This window comes from Haliaeetus albicilla, chromosome 12, assembly GCF_947461875.1.
Source record: "Haliaeetus albicilla chromosome 12, bHalAlb1.1, whole genome shotgun sequence".
Lineage (NCBI taxonomy): Eukaryota > Metazoa > Chordata > Aves > Accipitriformes > Accipitridae > Haliaeetus > Haliaeetus albicilla.
Window position 1 is genome coordinate 22106809 of NC_091494.1, and position 19230 is coordinate 22126038.

The following is a 19230-nucleotide window of genomic DNA, read 5'->3' on the forward strand; positions in this document are numbered from 1 at the left end:
GCGGTCCAGCCAGGATGGGCAGTGCTTTGCTGAGTGCTGTCACCTTGTCACCTGGGTCCTGTCCCCTCCAGGTAGCAGTTGTGTCTCCCCTGTGAGAGAGGTCAAATATCTAACCTGACCCCACAGTCTGGGCCTCATATGTTGTCTCACCCCTGGTTTATGGGATGCCTCCTTTCTATTTAAGGATTCCTGCTGCTTCTGGTCTGGAGTCAAGCCTGGAGGACCAGCATGTGTTCCACCTTCTGCTGCAAACTTATACTGAGTAACCCTTCAGGGGTCCTGGGGATGGTTGTGGACGGTTGATCCTCCTTCTGGTCTCGTGAATGGTGTGGAGATACTGCCTGAAGGGGAACTGAAATGTTCCTCTCTTAGATGGAGAGAGGGATTAGGATATCGCCGCTTACCTCAGGATGGTTGTCTTTTAACGCAGCTGGGAAGGGAAAAATATCTTCAAGATAGAACTTGTTGCATTGCTGGCTTTGCGTCTAAGTGTATCCTAAAAGGCAGATGATGAAGGTGGCAGGTAAAGGAAATCGATACTAAGATTTAGGCTTTTTTTTCTAGTTCTGCTAGGGAAAAACTAAAGTATAGGAGTGGCTAGAATTAAGGAAAAGTTCATTTGGTGATCATTTGGGGGAAAGAGACTAGTCAGGTCTAATCTCGATATTCTATTCTTTTTCTCATGATTGTCCTAAAGCATCCCATTACTACTTTCAGAACTGAGCTGGGCACTTTATTAAGAATTAGAACTTTGCCTCTGCAGATATTTTGTCATTCTAGAGAAATTTTACTCAGAGTGATTTTTAAGTTAAAGCCTGGAACTGATTTTTAAAGTATAGACAATTTGTATCTACTATATGTAATTACCAGTCTAGCACTAAAACCCCAGTTCCTTTATATTTTGTTAGCTCTTAGCTTATTAAATTCTAAGACGAATTCTGTGACCAAAACATTATTTTTCACATCAATACTAGTTGCCAGTGAACAAAGTCCTAATTCAAGCCTTCTGTGTTTTTTTCACTTGGTAGTCTTCTATAGTGCTCAGAGAATGCTAATGACCTTACAACTGTAAAGTCCTTAAGTATGTATTTCATTGTTATTGGTGCATAGTATATTTTATATTACTTTTAATTGGTCAAATTTTCCTAGGTAATTTGGACTGAAGCTGAGAAGATTCAGCTCTGCAGGAATCTATTTAAGTGGCTGTAGTTATATACTTAATCAATCCATCAACCAGGAGTTCAGTGTTCATCATCAGAACAGATCATACATAAGTCCTTCCTTTGTCTTCTGTAATTTGCTTTTTCTAATTACATAATGTCATTGTTATAATTAATAGCATTAAACATTGATTTTATTTTAGTCATTGCCATTTTCCCTGCATCTCTTTTTAAATGAGGTTTGGAGTTATGGTAGCAGGGAGTAGGACTTGTGAGGAACAGAAGATGGTGGTTTTGTGTCAGCTGTTACAACCCTGACTCATGCCCACTGCAGTGTGGCTCTTCAGGTGAGATGGGATGTGTTGTAGACCAAAGGTCCACTCTTGCAGAAACTCAAAATTCTTCCTCTTCCAAAGTTACAGCGTTGGAGTCTGTAGCAAAGCTGGGAAGGGAAAAAAGGACCTCCAGCCAGCACATCTCTGCTCTGAAGAAGGCTCCTTCTCTTGTTTGCATACTAGCTGTTCAAAGAGTCACAAGGACTTTGCATCTAACCACATTGTGCCTCTTTTTATAAGAGCAGAACTCCTTTTCCCATCCTGTCTTGTACCTGCAGGCTTTGTCTGCAAAGTACCTCGCGTCCCACCTCCTGCAAACTTCTCAGAAGACCTAGGCTGCTCTCTGCCTATTCCTGTAAAGCAGTATGTAAGGTATACTGTAAGGTAGTATATATGGCTCCTCAAAAAATGAGAATTATCCATGGGCTTGTACTGTGTGTATTTTTTGTCTTTGTTTTCTTACACCTATTATTACAGGGAAAAGTGCCGTTACAGAATGGAAATCACATGTGAACAGGTTGTGATGTTTGGTGGGGATGTCTGTGGGTGAAGCTGGATTTGAGCTCACTACCTTTCATGGAAAATAATTAGTGGTGGAAGGTAATTAATTCTAGAAGTGGTTTAATTGCTTTCCCTTTCTAACTTCTTGCTGTATTTGGACTTTGCTTGTTTCTTGAGCCAACAGGTCATGGTTTTACAGTCATAACTGCCTATAACTGGTGTAGGAATCAGTGTATACAAGTAGAGCTTCACTGTCAGCAATGGGCAAAGCAGGAGTCCACAGGAAAAGAATTGAAAGGTGAGAAAGTCGGTAATACATATGAAGCAAGTGCCTCACATCTTACACAACAAGATCCTTCTATGCGTGAATTACAAACATTTTTTTGAAATTCTGGAGAACAACTAGACTAGTGAAAATCTACAGATGGATGGAATGGGGGTGGAGGGCAGGGTTATTTTTGTAAGAGCAGTAACTGTATTCTCAACTTTGCTGTCAAATCGTGTGGTGAACTTAGTAAATTTATAGTTCAGGTGTATACATGTAAGCCATTGTTTAAGAAGCCTGGGATGAAATATGCTAGAAAATGGGAAGATGTAACTGTTAGCAGAGTCCAAATAAAGTGACTTAAATTGCTCCACTTGCCTAGAGATGACTTAACATTAAGAAAGGACATGCCTACCATCAAAATAAGTTAGTTTTTTGGATCTGGAATGGGAAAGAGGGAAGAAGAGAGAAAACTCTGCCTGCAAAATGCAAAAAAAGCAGTTTGATATTGCAGCTATGACATATCCTCCATTGTACACATTACAATGAGGCACTCGAGCACTTATGAATAATTCAGGCTACTGAGAGGAGGCCATTAGACACTGACCCAACGCAAGCCTGGTCCCATCAATCTCTGTTTCTGAAGGAAGCCCAGGCAATAGCAGCATCCTTTTGAAAGAACCAACACAAGACACTTTTGATTTGCAAGCTAAAGTGGCCCTCAAGTAAGAAAATCAATTCCAACACAAAATGACATGTGAGTTTTATTAAGTCAGCATCGTCTAGCCTGCATTATTTAATAGTATGAGCTACTTTGACCTCTGTGAAGAGTTAAACTGCATGAGCAGAATAAAGTATGCTCCAGTTTAGCTCCAGAAGTCAGTCAAGAGTTAAGGTAGAAACAGTCTGGCAAAACTGGATTTACCTACTATTTATGTCCTGGAATAACAAGTAGGTGAAATGTAAAATCTCAGCTCCAGCTAAGTGTTGCAAATAAGATCAGGTGCTTCCTTTCAGTACATTTGGTTGACATGGGCTCTGAAAAAACTACAAGAACAGGTTTTCTTGGGGGGGGGCAATAAACCCCTTCTGGTAGCTTTTTGGCTCTGACTAGAGTAGGAAGCTTGCCAGAATCCATTCTTTCCTGATATTTTGGGACTTGGTTTCTAGACATAAGTAAGAAAGCTGCTGTTTGGAGAGCAAAAAGGTGTACTCAAACACAATGAGGAAATGGATTTTTTTTTTTTCATGCTATTAACATTTGAAGATTGCAACACTTATTATTAGTCCAGAAGGAATTGGGAACTTTCAAAGTTTAGGAATGAAAGAGGGAGTGCCACATTTAGGAGTGGCCAATAGCTGGGAGATATTTTCACCTGATGTGGGAGATAGAGTTTTAGTGTCTGCTATTGGCTATATAGGATGCATTTCCAACTGTTTCCTAACTTGCTGGATTTGATTAGAAATCTTGCACTTGATAATGCTTCCTTGACAAGAGTGGCATTAAAACTACTATATACTGAAAAACAATAGTTTTAGCAGATGTTCTTTTTTCTGCTGAGGAAAAAATGACAATGTTTTAAGAGTTTCGTTTTTTTTTGTTGTTTTTTTTTTTTCCCTTGAAATTAAAGATGTGTGAAATTTTTCAGCTCAAAGTCTTTTTTCACCTAAAAACGTTCATTTTGCTGGTTTGTTTTGGCTGCAAATGTTTTACCTTATAGGTTCTAAATGAAATGCTTCAGTGTGATGTTTCAAATGGGCATTTCATTTTAGAATTATCTGTACATTCAATGGGTGTGGTTTTTTAAAAATTTTTTTTGTCATAGATTAGAAAAAGAAAATATGTTCTTGCTGATGATTTTTTTTGTTGTTGGTTTTTTTTTGTTTTTTACCTCTTCTGTTCAGCCAGGAATGTGGAAAATCAATTATTCACACAATTCTATTTGAGTGAAGGCTTAGGTCAGGTTAGTTCTTACTTTACCCTGCCATTCCAATTATTTTATAATATATGCAAATTCCCTTTGGCTCTTTGGCTCTCTGATAGTCTAGTCTGTCAAACCTTGGCTGCCTAATTGCATTAAAAATGAGACTCATCAAGCAAATCAGATGCAATTCTACCCTTAACAGTTCTAATTGTTAAGAAGGCTCACTCAATTGTTAAAAGGACCCATCCTTTGGTGCTACTTTTTTCTTTTTTCCTCTAGATAAGGACTTTATGGTGCAACTCAACTCCTAAGAGCAGAATGTAAAACTACCTTTAAGCTCTAGTAGTTTCTCTACCAGAAATGTGTAAGCTAGACTCCCTAATAAGACCGGGAAGAAATGCAAGGTTTCACGAGATGTCAGCTGGAAGCCTATGCTGAAGGCGCTGATGTGTGCTGTTGAGATGGCGCAGAAAGAGACTTTGAGACCAGTAGTCCGAGCTCCTACTCCTGGGCATAGGCAATTGCTGCTTTCAATGAAACCATTTAAGAAAAGATCTGAGCCTGAGGATGGGGCTCTGAGTCACTTGTTTCCTTCAGTAGTGAAGCCATTTCCCCAGGGACTTCAGTTTCGCAAGCCCAACTCTACCCTGTTGATTAAGGGATCTCATGACTTGGACCACAAGAAGTTTTTCATTTATTTCGGATACAATTAAAGGCAAAGAAATTTAGCGTGTAATTTGCTGGCAAGCTGCACCCCCACACCTCCCCCCCATTACTCCCTAACCCCTATGCTTGTTTTCCAAATTTTGGTAATGATGAGACTCAAGGGAGATGTGAATTATGACTTGTCTGTGGCTTGGCTAATGAAGAAGGAACAGACTTTGTTTCCATCTGGACCGTGGCTTTATTTATTTTCTCTCCTTTACTTTAAATAAAGGAAGTTAAATTTCTTAAAAAAAAAATTACTGCAGAAGTAAATTAACTTGAGTTTACTGGTAATGAGAGTATGGCTCCTGAACAGCCCTTGTCTAAATGAATACTTGTTGCTTATATAAAGCGTATTAACACTAGAAGAACATCTTCAAGATGTGCAGCACCTTGTAGAGTTGCAAGGGTTTGCTTACAGGAGCAGCTTGCTGAAAACTAGCTGTGCAGGTACTTTTTTACGTATGGCCTCTGCCTGTGTTTTCTTGCTAAGTGAGGTGCCCAAACAATTCCTTCTGCAAGGGGGGAAAAAAAAAAAAAAGGCTGTAAGTATAAGGCAGCCCTGGGTTTGGAGCTGAAAAAAGCACTGTCAGCCTCTGCAGCCCCTGGCCTTGGAGGAGATTGGTTGTGCAGATACGCAACGCTACAGCTAGAAAAGCTGATAGCTTCCTTTTTAATTTAGCTTCTTCCAATGAGCTGAGAGCAAGAGCTAAATGCTTTGCCTTTGCAGGTTTTCCAAAAAGATACAAGAGGCTGGAAAGACCAACATCTGATAAATGGAAATGAAAACACAACTTGAGAGACTAGCAGAGACAAAGTGAGGACAAGACCAATTAGCAGCAGTTAGATGGTTTACAGTATTTCAGGATTAATTTCTAGCAGTGTGGGCTACTATTCCTGGGCAAATGCCATTAGTTTGACATCATCTAGTTCTTCCTCGATGCACTGATGTGCTCTCCTGGGTGCTTAGGGGGTTCCCATACGTCCAGTGATTTCCATGCAGTCTCTAGGAAGCCTTGTGCTGGCTTTTAGAGCGCTGCAATGAAGAGTGAGGACCACTTCCACATTACAGCTGGTGCTAAGGTTTTGCAATATTTTCTTAATCTTCTGATGAAATTAGAAATCAATTTACAGCTAAGAGGTAGGAGATACAAAAGAGCACTTGGACAGGCTTCTCATGCTTTTCTTCTGCTTCAAAATGACCTTCAATCTCCACAATATGTTTCTGTATGTCCTTAGACCATAATATTGGAAAATATTCATATGGTTCTAGCCTCGATGGGGATGGTGTGAAAGTGAAGCTAGGGTAGAAAAAAGGAGCTGTAACTCCCTAAGTGGAAGAAACAATTTCATATTCTGTTGTACATAGGAACTTTGGTCTCTCTTCCCTGCATGAAATTTATCCCTGGAGGACAGAAAGCCCACCACAACCCCTACTGTGGTCCTGTTTTGAGAAATCAAATGAGATCTCCTGCTCAGAGACGCCAGAACACAAATTCCATCTCGTTCTCATTATTTGTCCCACTGTATTTTATTAGAACCTGTTGGAAAAAGTTCTGGTTTCCCTTTTTCTGGGCTTTATGTTCACTCTTCAAGTTGTTTGCCTTGCTGGAGGTAGAGGCCATTTAATTTCTAGTTCAAAATCTGCAGCACACAGAACATGCGTACCACCTCACAGTTATGCACACCCACGCCCCACACATCAACGCATAATTTGTGTGTGTGGGGGTACTTCTGTTCTTTCTCTGATTGATTTTTCTTTAATCTAACTCAAGATGTGTAGACAGAGAGGACGCAGCTGTTCCAGCAGTAGAAAACTGAACACATGCAGTAATGAATTACAGTAACGCATCCTGTCTCCTGTCAGTCCTCTACTTATATTATGTTGTGTTTGTGCCCGCTTCTCTTAGAGGAATAAAAAAAGATATCCAGGAAGGAGCCATTTGTTTAAATGCAAGCATGAGGAACAACTGGATGCCTGTGTCTGGCCCTTCGTTGCTCTCATGTCTATAAGGCCCCTCATACATTAGATCAGATGCAAAGTCTTTCCTTTTTGTTTTTCCTTTTGATAAGATGGCAAATAATTTGTCCTAATTCAGTAACTGATGTATTTAAATGCCTTGGCCCAACTCCTGAAGCTTGCTAAAATATATAATTCAATCTTATCAGATCCTGTTCCACTGCTTCCTTGTTGACCATATGGTGGCAAAGTTCTGAGAAAGGAAATAGATTTAGGAAAGAAACAATGAGAATTGTTCCTGCTTCTCAGTGATATATGGGGTTTACTTAGTTCCTACTGTTTCCTGAAAGGGCACTCTGGAGAGTAAATTACACTGTTAATGGTGTCTAAAGACGTGCGCCTAAAATAGCTTCTGTCCTACTGTTAATAAATAATCTGCAAACATGTCACACTTTTCAGCTTTTCATTATATTAGGGAGAGTACAGACTTTTCACAGTCTCATCCCTGGGTGTGCATTTAATTTTATCTAGCTTCCCTCATGCACCAATAAATAGAGCTTTTCTCCCAAGCTCTGATTCAAGGAAAAGACTTGCATAGATCATGTTCTTAAGCTTTTATTTATTTATTTATTTATTTTAAAACAAAAGTATCTGGTCCCCAAACCAGTCTGTACCTTTTCTTCTTTTTTTTATTTTTGTTCTTGTTAACAAGCTTGAGAGGCATTTAGGAAAAAATCTCAAGCCTCTTAGAGTGAGGTCACAGGACTGTCTCAGACTCTCAGCTCCTGCGCCTTGATGAAATGAATTAGTGTGTGGCAGCCACATGTCCCATCGCATGCGCATATTGGGTGAACCAAGATCAAACTGCTGTCATTTTTTGGCTTACAAACAATACAGAACTTGCTGACACTGAAAAAATGAACAGACTGAAAGCACAAGCGAGATAGGGGATTATCTTGATCTGCGGATGCTTCTCCTTGGAATGTACAAACAGTACAGATGACAACCTCTTATATGTAAAGGGGTTTTCATTTTATTACTGACGCTGGTGTGGATTGAGTGATGTTCCCCTGTTCCTGTGTAATCCTAGCTGTGTAGCCACTCTACCCTGGAAGGATGTGGTTTGGCTTCAAGGAGTTATTCCACTTCTCTTCCTCTCGTCTCTAGTCATTCACCTTTACACTCCAGATTTGTTTCTCTTCCACTGTCCATAACCATCCCTTTGTGATATCTCTGAACTGGCAGCAGATTTGGCAGGGAGCTTGGACACAGAGATGATTTCACTTAGTGTTCTTTGTTCCTGCCCCCCAAGCAGGACACATCCATCCACCGTGGGTTGGGAGTCAGCCTGGAGCAAGTGTGTGGGTACGGCCATAGGGTCTGTGGGGCTTTGTCTGTTTGGGGATGGTGAATTCCTGGCTGTAGGGTACAGAAGAGGCTGTGGCTGCAGTTCCTCCAGAGTTCTCAGGGCTGCATTATGTAATGTTTATATATATATATATATAAAAAAAAAAATAGTGTTTTCTGTAGCTGGAAAAAGAAGAGAACTTCTTATTGTTAAGGTTTCCTCCAGAAGGTGGTATAATAAACTGTACTTCTGGATGAATAACAACTATGCTAAAATTTTTTGGGACCCAAAATTTTGCATTTGTCTAAATAAGTATTAAATTATCCTCTGTATGAACATTTATATGAACGCTCTGGCTGATTTTATGATCTGATAAATAAGAACTGGATGCAGAAGTCTCTCTTCCTTTTCCTCTTACACTTTCAGCTGCTCCCTTTTTAGAAAAAAACATAACCCACCACATCTTTTCTTTCCAAAAGATGGCTTAAATAGGGCTGCCATCTGATATTGCTTGCATTTTGTCTTGTCTAGTGTCATTGCTCTGCTGGAAATTCGTATCACAATATTCCCCATCTTATTGTAGTTGTGTGGAAAAGCATGTTCTAGTGACTGGCTGGGGAGAGCTAGGCTATCTTGCTCTGTTGCTGGTATTAACTGGTATCACCTTTGATCATTTCCATTTTATGCCTTAATTTTGCCTTTCAAAATGCCAGATGTGATCTCATCAGGAATCTCCTAGGATGTGTTTTGTGCTGGGCAATCCCAGCATGTGCAAGTCCGAAATATTATTCTCTGCAGTAGTGACTGCAGAGCTCAAGAAACTCGCTGCCTGAGGGCATTAACAAAGCTTAGCAGAGTTCAAAAACCCTCAACATAGGGAGTTCACAGGACTGTCTAAAGGTATGTTATACCAGCCATAAACTAATACCTAACTGCTGAATGCTAACTACAAGCTTTTCTCTGGTAATCATCCATTTCTTGTGCTTTCCTCCGAAGCAGTTTATTCTTTTGTCCAGAAGTGACAAGTAGCCAGGGTAAGATGAGTTACTGAATTTATCCAGTGTGGCACGTCCCACGTGTACTGATGAAGTGGGCAAGGGAAGATGTCTTGGAGTGCAATCAAAGTAAAAGTGGAAAACAAAAGTTCTACCTTTTGCAGCTGTTAAGCTACTACCTGGCTCTTCATCATTAATCCCTCCCTGAGATAAAATGACTAGGGCCCTAAATGCTTTAAAAATAATTTACTGGCCTCCTTATAATAATTAAATGAATAAAATCATCAGCCACACTCACTTCTCTGCTAAACTAATTACAGTAAATCTACAAAGCAGAGGAAGGAATGGGATTTAAGAAAGATTCAAGTTTTGCAGAGGTTTTTTTTTTCCCCTGCCTCATGCTGTTTGCTTTTCCCTGGCATTGCCCTTTATGCTGATGAACAAAAAAAGGATGAAACCCCAATGCTAGTTAGATTAGAGTATGCCTTTTCATTTGGAGGGCTTTCACCTGGCTAAAGCTTAAACTGACTAGTATCTACACTGAAGCTTTCTGGTGAAGGATCGGCATGCAGGATTTCTTGGTCCTGTTCTGCCTTCAGCTAGCCATGGTATAGACTAAATTATTTTGTTATTTCTCAAAATATTTCCCATCTGACAGCATTTAGGAGCTGATTGTCTCCAGCATTTTGAGATACTGGACACTGATTACTCACTGGTTGCAGTTTGCTTCAAAGTTTCTTAATGGAGACAGAAAACCTTTTAGCTGAAGAGACCTGAAAAGTGCTTTGCAAATAGCAATTAACCTTCATGCCATTCCAGTCTGTTGTCAGCTGTTAACCTTGTAAGCTCTTTCCTGAATCACTTGGCTGTGCGTGTTCGGTGCCTGAACCTTGATGTAATACATGAGATCCTACCACAGTGTTAGTAAAAATCCTCTCTTGACCCAGGGAGAAACTGGAAGTTTGGAGGTCACTTCAGTTTATAACATAAAGGGAAAAAGAAAGTTTTGTGCACCCCAGGTGGATTCTGAGTAGAAAGGGGAAAGGGTAAGTCAGCGTTTGGCTCTTTTCTTTTCCCTCTCTTTTCCTTTCCAAATGGTTCTATCTCTCTCTCAGACTTTCAATGTATTAAAGGAGTTTTAGGGCTTTGCATGGCAGAGCCATGATTGATTGCTGCAGTTGAGGCTTGCAAATCTCTCAGGATACACCGGCTTGAAACAAGCTGCTCTCTTGGTGAAATATTTTAAACTGATCAATAACTGCTCCTTTTGTTTATAATCTAATTACACTCTGAGCAGTGGAAACAGGCAGTTGAGAGTTGATCTGTAATCTGGAGGTCCCTTCCTGCTCTGCCTTTGAGGAGCAAGGTTTAGATGTTAAGAAATATTAAGCATCAGTCACGCTTCTTCCTTCCCATATTCCATCAGAATAATCAGCTGCACCAGGACAAAATTGCATTAATGCTCTGGCCAACCAGTCTCCCAATGTGCACATCTCTGTAACATGTATTCGTTAGCTAGGAGGACTGCAATAGCTTTCCTGCCTCAGTTTGATTGTCTCTTCCAACACTAAAATGCCATGTGATGTTTAGCAGTCACTGGGCTTCTCTGCACCTCTGTTTTCCAGTCCCAAAGTAGGGAAACAATATTGACCTGTTGTTCAGGGGTGATGCAAAGGTGGATTACTATCTGCAAAGTATTTCTAGGCTCACAGATGAAAAGTGCTTTCTTTCCATCACCAGTTTAGAGGCAAACTGCTTCTGAGCTGGGGTCCTGATTGGCTCATTTTGCAATAATCTCCCAAGTTGGCTTGTGCAGAGTGTATATTTAGATTGATATAAATACATTAATTATTGCTGAATCAAATGTGCTTGTACTAGCCACTGGATATCCCATTTTTTTAATCTTGCTATCACATTTAATTAAAACAAAACAAATCAGTCTTATTGTTTTGGGTTTTTTTTTTGTTTTGTTTTGTTTTCCCCTAGTCCCCAGGCTGCAAGGAGATAATTTTGTTTAGCATAGCATAAAAAGCTAAGGAGATATTAAAGTAGGGAAGGTAGATGGGGTATCCCTGACTCTGGGGCTCTCAAGTAGTTTTATTTTCCTCACTACTCTAGAGACTTTTTCCTTCACTCAAGTTTATAAGAGAAATAGAAATGGTTTGGTACTGATAGTGGGCACAGGAGAATGAGTAAGTCTGTTAAATTGGAAAGCTGACACTTCTGAAATAAGATTACTAGCAAATTGGGGAAACTTGTACTGTTTAATGCACTCCGATGTGGGCAATTTAATTATGGCTGAGTGGCAGAGGGGAGAAGAGCTGGTGCTGTTAATGATACATGTTAAACAGCTGGGGATGGCAGCGGTGGAGTGTTCACAAAGGCCATCCCTGGTCTAACAAGCTCCCATTTCCTCCAAATATTTAAATGCAAGTTATAATGCTAAGAGCTGTTTTTGCTCCCTTCCTGTTGCTTGTTATCCTACAGGTAAAAGACACAAGGTCACTGAGCTGGGCTGTTTGCCAAGGAAGTTTAATTGCAAAATCTTTATTAAAGAAAAGGAAACATTAACAGCAATGTTTCTTTAGGAATGGATTACATTTTCTTCTAATTATCCAGAAATATGAAAGCTGTGTGCAAGGGAATTACTGCAAGAATTAGCATGAGATTATGTAATCGCCCGTTTTAATGAGGACCAAATTTACAAAGCGACTGTGGTCTACTTAAGGATTGCTACCACCAGGGAGCAAACCACACCTCACTTATTTGGGGGGCTGTATCTGCCATGGCCTGATTTAGCAGCTTGTCCTCTGGACTAAGCTCAGCGTGAAAGGGTGAACAGCATCCTCTGTGCAGTGATGGGAGCAGCTACCTGAGTGGAGCTGCCGTTTCAGCACAGATCTTTGAAAAATTCATAAACTAGCGGTACAAGCTCATGCCTTTTTGAACTAGTGAGAGTCTTTGATGCTCTCAAAATGCATATTTTAAAGAAATCTATTTCTTTTCTGTTCTGTCATACCACTCAGCTGATATCATAAAGGGCTGGTAAGGAATTGGGTGTCTACTGTAAACTTGGGAAAACTGCAAGTGAGAGAACTGAGACTGCAAACTGATTGAAATCAGATCTGTGGCCTTCACTTTGATCATAAAATGTCTCATTGGAAACACACACAAACTTCACTTTTGACCTGTTTTCTAGGGATGCCAATTAGTTATTGCTCCAAGACTTTTTTTAACCATTATCTCCTTGCTCATTTTTGGTATTTTTTGCACACAAATAGTGGGAGAATTCAGTACCAGGCAAAATTTTAGACATCACCTTATACCACTATAACTATCACTTTGGCTCTCACTAGTCCCTCTTCCTTGTTGTGGGTATGGATGTGCTTTGATTTTGCTGTTCTTGTAAAGACTATGTGTCGGCATGAGGCCATCAGAGAGCACTTTTATTCTCCCTGACTGACTGGAGTTTTTTCTCTGTTTTGTTGGGATGCTACTCTTGAAACACAGATGCAGTTTTACGGAAAATAGTTCTCTTTGCACAGATATTCATGAATTAAATTGTGCATATGTAATAACAAATTTTAACTTCCAGGCAGGGTATTCAATTCCCCAGGGTTTCATAACCCTGTTGCACAGGCGCAAGAATTGGTTCATTTCTCAGGGAAATTTAGTCACCTCAGGGATGCATTATGTGTTACCTGCTACATCCATCTATCTAGTTTCTTATTCTGAGCCTACTCTGTGTTTTGCAAATGCACAAGCATTTCCTTCCCGCATAGCTTTACATTATCCATTGAAAATGAATTATGTCTTCAACCCTCTAATTCACTTACGCTATTTCCAAAGTTGCCTTATTGAATATTATGATCTTCTGTGCGTTCATGTTTTAATCTGCATTTGATTTGGCTCCTCAGCCCTTGCAGACTGACCTTGATCATCCTTGGAAGAAGAAAAAAAAAACAACCACAAACTGACAACAATACACAAACCTACATATCTATGTATACTAAAATTTAAGCTTTTTATTGTTTGAAGAAGAAAAAAAGTCTCTGTGTTTTAATGTAAACACACTTGTGTAGCTGGTGTTATAATGTGCTCCCTTTAGAGGTTGTGCTTCTGCCAGAACTTTGCCTCTCTGTAATGTTAAATTGCAGAGGCTTGGATTCTTCAGTCCGTCTCACCTATGGCTCTGCCGTGAACACTTTGTCAGCTCTTCTCTACGCTTCAGTATTTTTGTGTATGCAGCTCAGAAATTCCCTTTAGTTCTAGCCCTAGTGAAGTCAATCGCAACTTTTCCTTTGCTTTTATGTAGCCACAGTTTTACTGGTGATGGTAAAATAACACTTCTTCAGAACTTACTAGTGACAGTAATAATTCCAGCATCCCAATGGAGTATGTGAAGAACTGACCAGGTCATTTGGACTGCGATCAAACTTTTTTTCCCCATTTTCCTAAATAATGTGCTCTGTCCATGGTATTGCAACGTTTATTGCAAGTAAATGTAACTCTCCATGGACTAAAACAAACAAACAAATTTATTCCTCAAGGACTGTAGGATTGCCAGCTAAGATCTTCCTAAACACTTTACAGACCAAATAGCATCACCTTCTTGTGCACTAAATATACCTGGGTGGCATTCATCCAGGGATTTCTCTACTCCGTGAATTGCCTGTGATCAGATGATGGTTTTTATGGGTTGCTGCCTATCCAAAATTACCAGACAAATGTTTTTGAGCAAGGTCCAAAGTCTGTTCTGCTTGAAAAATGTTTGCTGTGATTGCTTATTCATGTAGCAGGTCTGAGATTCCCTTCAATAGGTATTCAGTTAACCATTGCTTATGCCTTATTTCTGTGTTCTTACTGTGTAACTTTTCTAAACTACAGGAGAGCTTTCTTCTCCTGATAAAATTACTTCAGTTTTAAAATGAGGCCTATCTAGCCCATGAGACTTGTTTTCTGCTGTTTATTTAAATACAGATTGGCTTGTAGAAACACTTGCAGAACACACAAAATTACAAGGTAGCAGTGCTGAATCAAAATGTATGTCAGAATATGCTTAAGCAATCCTGGATACTTTTTCTTTTGGATCCAAAGGTCTATGAAGACTATGGTGTCTGGACTGGGCCTGTCAAGGCATTAGAAAAAAAGGTCAAGTCTCAACACTTTATTTGTTCCCTCCACAGAGGATGGATATCCGTGTATATAATTCCTGGAGAAAACCCACCTTCATACAAAAGCTCAAGTGGTTTCTTTCTTTCACATTCTAACAATTAAAAAAAAAATCTAAATCAAGCCCAGATGCTTGAGGATGGAGAGGGTGCAGAAACAATGCTTTCCCTGAGATGAACCTCTTTGACCTGATGGCTGAGCACAGGTTTTATGATACTGGAATGGCAGGAACATACCAATCCTTGACTTGCTCATGGTTAGTAGCTTAGACCTTATCAGAAACTTATTCTGGTAGGATGAAAGACATCCTATTTTTTTTCTATCTCTTCCAGACACATGACTGAGACAGGTTATAGATGGATTATGGAAGGATTATGGAAGAGATGAGTTTGGCTCTGTTTTGACACCTTGCTGTGTTTTTATTAAAATGTATTTCTAATAAAATGCAAAGAGGCATTTACATCAGCTGAGAGGTTGACCCAAAGACCTTGTAGCTTTTTGTGGAGACACTGCCCTCATATAAATAGCTGTTTGTTCATGCTCTTTCTCCTATTCATTATGGTCAGAGTCTGAGCTCATGTCTGTTTCTTAACGCACAAAGAGTCTATAAATTCAGGGATGCTTGAGTCATTCTTGAGTTTCATTAAGTGAAATGTTACATTATGATAAGAGCGGACAGTACGAATGTTAGCTTTTTAAGATCCTATCTCAGAAAAAAAAGATTCTTTGGCTATTTTGAGCTCTGCAATTACCCACACAAATAAATCCTCACTATTAAAGAAATACAATATCTCCCATTACCAAAAAGCAGCAAATAGGATTTAGCTTGTGTTCGAGAAGACACGCTGTCGTTTTTGTTTTTCATTACCAGAATAATTGTAGCAGATTTATTTAACCAATCATTCATCAGCTAGTTTACAAAAGCTCCTGGGGCTGCTGCAGTTGTTGGACAGTTGACAGAATTATTTAGCTGATAAATACAAAAGGTAATTTGATTCAAGTATGATTTCTGTGGGACTGAGAAAAACACAGCAGTTGTTTTGTCTCTCTTTGGATTCAAAGAGGATGCAGAATTAGATCTTGGAGTATGAGTTAGTTTCACAGTTGGCCTCTGGAAATATCCTGCTATTTTAAAAATAATTTTAGTCATTAGTCCTGCTTGTAATTAAATAAATATAGCTACATTTTGCACTAATTATGCCCTCAGTCCAATAGAGCACTTAACAGGTGTATGACTTTAGAACATGAATAATCCTGCTGGCTCATATGCTTATGGTTAGATCTATGCATAACAGCTTGGTTCATCAAAACACAATAAACACTTTAGTCTCACTATAAGCAGTAAGTTTTAGGTGTGTGCTTGAAATTAAGCATGTGTTCAGTTGCTTTGCCTGTATAGTGATGAAAAATAGCCTGTTAAATTAACTACATGCTGGAAAGCTTTACTGGATCCAGGTCTGTTGGAGTGAGATCCAGAGGGCCACATATTTATAATTCGGTCTGTGGTACAAATGACCTGATGTAAATGTTGTAATTTATTCTTGGTGCTAATTGTTGTGGCACTTGTGATACTCAGTAACATTTTTGATTGCGGATCATATGACTTAGAAAAAGGCAAGACGATTGATCAGAAGTCTGGAAAACATGAAAAAAAGATAAGCTGAGGGGATGCTAGAGCCCTTCCATTGGAGGTCTCCAGGAGTAGGACAGCCAATGTCCCCATGGATGACAACTATCAACAGCCCTGCTCTGGGGTAGGGGGTGAACAGTGACCTCTGAAAGACTCTGGCCTCTGGTTCCTGAACCCAGGAAAAGTTTCACTGATAAATATCTGAACAACTCCCATGCCAGTGGTTTTATCACTAAACAAATAGCACAAATATTTCTGATATATTTTTTCCTTTTTTACAAAAGAAATCATCTTGGAAATAAATGAAATGTGATATGAGCAGTATGTTAAGTGTAGACTTGTTTTTTAGCCAAGCAAATGTTTAATATTTATTTTCTTTGTCTTGTTGGAATCTTACCTCCCAATTGCAGAATGTTTTATGCAGATTAAAATGAAAATTAAATCTGACATTATTTCCTGACAAGAGCTGAGAAACTCAAAAGCCACAGTAGCATTGCAAAGTACTACTATTTTTTTTTTCCTTCTCAAAAAAGCCATAATTCCCAGATGGGTTGGAATGTGCTGGATAGAAGAAAACAGTGCAAAACACCAACCTTTCCAAAGCTGGTCTTCTATATGTTGCTATGAAATGGATCTGACAGATATAGTTCAACTGCCTAGCTAGCTAAGTGTGAAATGAAAAATTCTTCACTTAAAAATCTCAGACTCTTACCTGGACTTTAAATTCTCAGGTCCCTGGTGTGGTATGCAAGCTTAACTATCTTTATTTTAGTGAGGAGAGAACAAGTGTCACTTTTTATGTGTAGAAATCAGCCACGGAAATCCACCAAGACTATGATAGAGATAGAGCCAGAAGATCTGTTGTCATTCTCCCTCTGAATCTTTTTTCTGCTGCTATATAAAGAAGACCTAAGAAAACCATTCCAGAATTTCCATGCCTCCTCCTCTTCTCAGAACAGAGATGTAATTACCTAGAACATCTTCCTTTGGCCTCTATGCGTGTTTTCCTCTGCAAGATTTGCCCTTTGTCCAACTCCAAACCAAAGTTACCCCCCCCAACATTTCACCATTTCAGAGTAAGAAGATTAATTTTTTTTTTTTCCTCCTTTCATGGTGAGAGGGACTTGGTGGAAGAGTCTGTGATCTGCAATCTAAGAAACCAATATTTTCCAAGGTGCGTTACATCAATACATCATTATTATGCTCCCTGCCCCCCCTCCTTATTAATTTATTTATTTTATTGCTGGTGTTGAATGGTTTTGTCAAAAGCAACTCTTTACAGACCATTAATGCCAGAGCAGATGATTGTTTTCCACAAGCCCTCATGAATAATTCAAGCTGCCGGCTCACCATCTCATCCTCAGCACTGAGGGCTCTTCTGAGGAAGCAGGGTTATTAAAGGTAACAATCATGATGAGTCTCATCTTTGAGCAGGACATACTCATTAATCCTTGAAAGCAACCCTATCTTGAAACAAATCATAAAGTGCTGGGGCTTTTTCCACCTCCTGCTTTTCTCTCCCCCCTATACTACTTTTGATGATGTTACTGCTTTTGAGGTTGTTATAACAAGAAAGTCAAGGGACATGACAAATACTTTGGGAAAAGTAGAAGGAAGGGTAAGTGGTGAGATGAGTGCTCAGCAAGCAAGCTGGTTTTCTTTCTCCTTGTTCCTCTTTCTAAATTAATTTACTTCACCAGTTCTTATGCCCCTTGCATGCTGGCTCTCTGCAAGTACTTGAATGAACATGTTTATTGGCAGAAATATCCTGGGACTCGGCGAATGATAAGACTAGAATATTAAAGCAATGAAAACTGTATACATATTCATATACCAGGAACTTGATTATTAATTCTGATAATTGGTTCTCAGCTGTGTTTACACAATGGTGGTGAAATCTTATAAGTAAATTGTGAGGTTAGTTCTGAAGTTGGCAATTGGTCTTATTCATGCCAATAATAGGATATAACTGAGAAAATACTTGGAAACCAGCCTATTCTCTTGGATTTACCAGTATTCAAAGTAACCATGAAACATGTAGGCTCTCCTCAGTGGTAATATTATCATAGTATTTTGTTTCCTTTGCTTTGAAAGGTGATTTCATATTAGATAGTCTGAGGTTTTGTGAATGTATTTGTCTAAAAATACAGTAACAGACCCTAGACCCATGCACAGCTGAGCCGCAGGTGGCTTATAATCCAGCCAACTGCTTGCAATTTTAGCAAGCGAACGAGCAGAGATTGGTCCCCCTTGAGTCTAAAAGGATGCTGTTGCTCTAGGCTTTTTGGATCATAAACAGCGCATCTCTATTATAACGTGCGTGGCATAATTGCTTGTTGCTTCATATGGTTCTATAGGTTACTGGAATGGATTGAAAAGATAGATTTTTTTTTTCTCTCTACTTTTATCGCGCTTGTGTGTCGCCATTATTTTTTGCTTTTAAAAATGGATATGGAATATGAAGGAAAAAAACCCCAAACAAAACCAAAGCTAAAAGACCCCAAACCCCCGAAACCAACCCGCCACAACCCAAACCCGCCCAAACCAACCACCACCACAGCCCCTGCCCCTTGTTTCTGCCTTAGCTTGGATAAGCCTTGCACACATTGGGAAATATCAAAGGCAATATTGTATCAGGAGCCAGCTAAGGCTGAATATCTAAAAAAGGAAGGGATCTTTGTTAGGTGACCTTAAATTTTCCATTTAACTCCATATTTTTCTCAACTTCCCAACCAACCTGGATTGAATATGCTGTCCCTGGGGACTGGTACAATGCCTGCCACTGATCACATCTCCTGCATAAACCCTGTTCTGGGGATGTGGAAGGACTGGTATTCTTTCACACCCTTTTGAGAAAGCTAAATGTCCCTTTCTTTCAATCTATTAAGTTTATTGAAGTGGAGGTTAAGAGGTGATTTGATCCACTAATAGATAGTAGACAGCTCCATTAATCTAGAGGTGGTAAGTAAAGCATGTAACGAGATCCAGAGGTTGGAAGGTAAAGCTGGCTGAAGTCAAACGCTGCTATTTTTAACACTGAAGGTAAGTGACCACTCACCCAGATCTGCTGTGGATTTTCCCTCTTCAATGTAAACTATACCGACTTGAACAGTAGCTGTGACTTTGTTAGAGAAATGACTGTGTACAGTTTGCTGACTTCTGTTCTGCAAGAGAACGACACAGCTCTGACTGTTCCTTCTGGCCTAAAAGTCTATGAAGGATGACAGAAATCCC